The following is a 4,411-nucleotide window of genomic DNA, read 5'->3' as shown; positions in this document are numbered from 1 at the left end:
AGAATTAAAGTAGAACTCAATTGCAACAGAAACACTCATCTCTACATTAAGTCATAGAAACAATCTACTACTGAGCAATATTGGGTCAAGGAGGAGATAAAGAAGGAAATCATTAGATTCCTTGAACAAAATGACAATGAGGCCACAGCTATCAAAACCTGTGGGATAGGCCGGGCGTGGTGGCTCACACCTGTAATCCTAGCACTTTAAGAGTGTGAGGTAGGTGGATTGCTTGAGCTCACAGGATAGAGACCAGCCTGATCAAAAGTGAGACCCCATCTCTACTAAAAATAGAAAAACTGAAGCAAGAGGATCACTTGAACCCAAGTTGGAGGTTGCTGTGAGCTATGACGCCATGGCACTCTCCCCAGGGTGACAGCTGGAGATTCTGTCTCAAAAAAACAAGAACAAAAAATCCTGTGTAATACTAATTCAGTCCAAAGAGGGAAGTTCATCACATTAAATGCCCACAACTGGAATACACAATCTAAAGAATCATCTCAAGGAACTAGAAAAGGAACAGCAATCTAATCCCAAATCAAGCAGAAGTAAAGAAATAATCAAAAATCAGATCATAACTAAATGAAATTGAGGACAAAATAACTATCTATAAGATGAACAAGACAAAAAGTTAGTTGTTTAAAAAGATAAATAAAATCAATAAACCCTTGGCCAGATTAACCAAACCAGAAAAGTAAGATTTTGAATAAGCTCAATTATAAATGAATAAGGTGTCCATGCACCGTGGTTCATGACTATAATCCTAGCACTCTGGGAAGCTGAAGCAGGTGAATTGCCTGAGATCACGGGTTCAAGACCAGCCTGAGCCAGATGAAGACTCCATCTCTACAAAAAGTAGCCAGGTGTTGTGGCGGGCACCTGTAGTCCCAGCTACTATTGAGACTGAGGCAAGAGAATCTCTTGAGCCCAGAATTTGAGGTAGCTGGGAGCTATGACGCCACGACACTCTACCAAGGGTGACAAAGTCAGGCTCTGTTTCCAAAACATAAATAAATAAATAATTAAATAATTTAAAAAATACAGAAATGAGGCAGTGCCTGTGGCTCAAAGGAGAAGGGTGCTGGCCCCATATACTGGAGGTGGTGGGTTTAAACCCAGCCCCGGCCAAAAAAATAAAAAGAAATGAATAAGGGGAAATAACAACAGATATCATAGAAATTCAAATTATCATTATAAAATACTGTAAAAATCTCTAAACCCAGAATTTTTTTTTTTTTTTGAGACCGAGTCCCACTGTGTCACCCTCAGTAGAGTGCCATGGCATCACAGCTCACAGCAACCTCCAACTCTTGGGTTTAAGTGATTCTCCTGCCTCAGCCTCCCAAGTAGCTGGGACTGCAGGTGCCCATCTTAATGCCCGGCTATTTTTTTGTTGTAGTTGTCATTGTTGTTTGGTAGGCCTGGGCTGGGTTCAAACCCTCCAGCTCCAGTGTATGTGGCTGGTGTCCTAGCCACTAAGCTATAGGCACCAAGCCTAAGCCCAGAAATTTGAAAATGTGGAGGAAGTGCAAATCACACTACTACCCTAGACTCAACCAAGAAGACGTGGAACTGTTGAAAGACCAGTATCAAGCACTGAAGTATTGAGACAATAATAAAAGGCCAGGTGCAGTGGCTTATGCCTATAATACTAGCACTGTGGGTCACCTGAGTTCAGGAGTTTGAGACTAGCCTGAGCAAAAGTGAGAATTCCCAGCTCTACTAAAACTAGAAAAACTAGTGTGGCATTGTGGCAGGCACCTGTAGTCCTAGCTACTTGGGTGGCTGAAGTAAAGAGATCACCTGAGCCCAAGAGATTGAGGATGCTGTGAGTTAGGATACCACGGCATAGTCCCCAGGGCACAGAGTGAGATTCTGTCTCCAAAAAAGAATAGAAAAGACAGAAACAACAATATAAAAGCTTCCACAAAAGAAAGTCCTGAACCAGATGGTTTCACACCAAAATTATACTAATTTTGAATTATACCTTCAAAGAAAAGGTTATAGTTATGCTGCAGAATCTATTTCAAAAAATTGAGAAGAGCCAGGTGTAGTGGCTCATGCCTGTAATCCTAGCACTCTGGGAGGCTGAGTAGGTGGATTGCTTGAACTCAGGAGTCTGAGGTCAGCCTTAGCAAGAGCAAGACCCTGTCTCTACTAAAAATAGCAAAACTAGCCATGTGTAGTGGTGCACACCTGTAATACCAGCTACTCCGGAGGCTGAGGCAAGAAGATTGCTCAAGATCGAAAGAAGAGTTTGAGGTTGCTGTGAGCAATGATGCCATCCCACTCTACACACCAAAATGAGACTCTCTTTAAAAAAAATTGAGAAGGAATGAGCCCACCCAACACTTCCTATGAAGCAAATATCACCTTGATACCCAAACCAGGAAAAGACATAACAAAAAAGAAAACTACAGGCCAATATCATTAATGAACATTGATGTGAAAATACTCAATAAAATCTTAGCAAACAGAATTCCATTACATGTCAAAAAAATTCATCATGACTAGGTAGGCTTCACTGCAACACTGGCTCAAGATATGCAAATCTATAAACATAATTCACCACGTAAACAGAAGAAAAAAGACCATATGACCCTCTCAATAGATGCAGAAAAAGCATTTGACAAAATTCACAATCCTTTTTTGATAAGAATACCTAAGAAAATTGACATAGAGGGGATGTTCCTTAAATTGATAGAAGCCCTCTACAACAAATCCACAGCCAACACCGTATTGAACAGAGAAAAACTGAAAGCATTCTTGCTTAAAATTGGAACCAGGCAAGAGTGTGGTTAGTCAAAAAAAAAAAAGAATGTGGTTAGTCCTAGCCATAGTACTAGAAGTCCTAGCCAATGCAATCAGATAAGAGAAAGATATTGAGGGTATCTAAATGGGGACAGAGGAGGTCAGACTATTGCCCTTCACTCACAATATGATCTTTTTTTTTTTTTTTTTTTTGGAGACAGAGCCTCAAGCTGTCCCCCTGGGTAGAGTGCCGTGGCATTACAGCTCACAACAACCTCCAACTCCTGGGCTCAAGCAAGTCTCCTGCCTCCGCCTCCCAAGTAGCTGGGACCACAGGCGCCCGCCACAACGCCCGGCTATTTTTTGGTTGCAGCCATCATTGTTGTTTTGGTGGGTCCGGGCTGGGGATTCGAACCCGCCACCTTAGGTGTACGTGGCTGGCGCCTTAGCCAGTTGAGCTATAGGCGCTGAGCCACAATATGATCTTATACATAGACACCCCAAGGACTCAACTGTGAGACTCCTGGAATTCATAAGAAAATACATCAAAATTGATGGTTATAAAATCAGTGTAAATGAATCAGTAGCTTACATGTACAGTCAGACTAAGAATAAAATCAAAGACATAATACCCTTCATAGTAGTATCAAAGAAAATGAAATACCTCGAAATATACTTAACAAAGGATGTGAAGGATCTCTACAGAAACTATGGAACACTGAGAAGAGAAATTGCTGTGGATGTTAGGACAACATCCCAATGGACTGAGAGAATCAACATTGCTAAATGTCTACACTACCCAAAGCAATCTACAAATTGCAATACCCATTAAAATGCCAATGTCATACTTTAAAAATCTTGGGAGAAAAGTTCTATATTTCATATGGAACCAGGAAAAACCCTGAATAGTTAACAAGATTCTAGGAAATAACAAATCTGGAGGCACCACTTTACCAGACTTTAGGATATACTACAAGTCTATAGTGATCAAAATGGCATGATATTGGCCTAAAAATAGATACGTAGATCTAGACAGAGAATCTAAAGAAGAAACTAGTCTCATATTTCCATCTGATCTTTGACAAAGCAAACAGAAAGATACACTGTAGAAAAGACCATTCAACACTATTCAACAAATAGTACTGGGAGAACTGGGAGAACTGAGCCACACTTTAGTAAAGGACTGAAGCTGAACCCTCTCTCACCGCTTACAAAAATTAACTCATGACAGATAAAAGATTTAAATCTAACACATGAAATCATAAAAATACTAGAGGAGACTGAGCATGGTAGCTCATGCCTATAATCCTAGCACTCTGGGAGACTGGGGGAGTAGGATCACTTCAGGCCAGGAGTTCAAGACAAGCCTGAGCAAGAGACCTTGTTTCTACTAAAAATAGAACAATTGGTGGTAATTATGGGTGGCGCCTGTGGCTCAAAGGAGTAGGGCACTGGCCCCATATGCCGGAGGTTGCGGTTTCAAAACCCAGTCCCGGCCAAAAACTGCAAAAAAAAAAAAAAAAAAAAAAAAGAACTATTAACCTGGTATTATGGTCAGGAAGTTGAAGCAGGAGGATTACTTGACCCTAGGAGTTTGAAGTTGCTGTGAGCTAGGCTGATGCTATGGCACTTAGCCTGTGGCAACAGAGTGAGATTCTGT

This window comes from Otolemur garnettii, unplaced genomic scaffold (assembly GCF_000181295.1).
Source record: "Otolemur garnettii isolate 467f Iridium unplaced genomic scaffold, OtoGar3 scaffold00173, whole genome shotgun sequence".
Lineage (NCBI taxonomy): Eukaryota > Metazoa > Chordata > Mammalia > Primates > Galagidae > Otolemur > Otolemur garnettii.
This window is presented reverse-complemented; position numbering follows the sequence as displayed.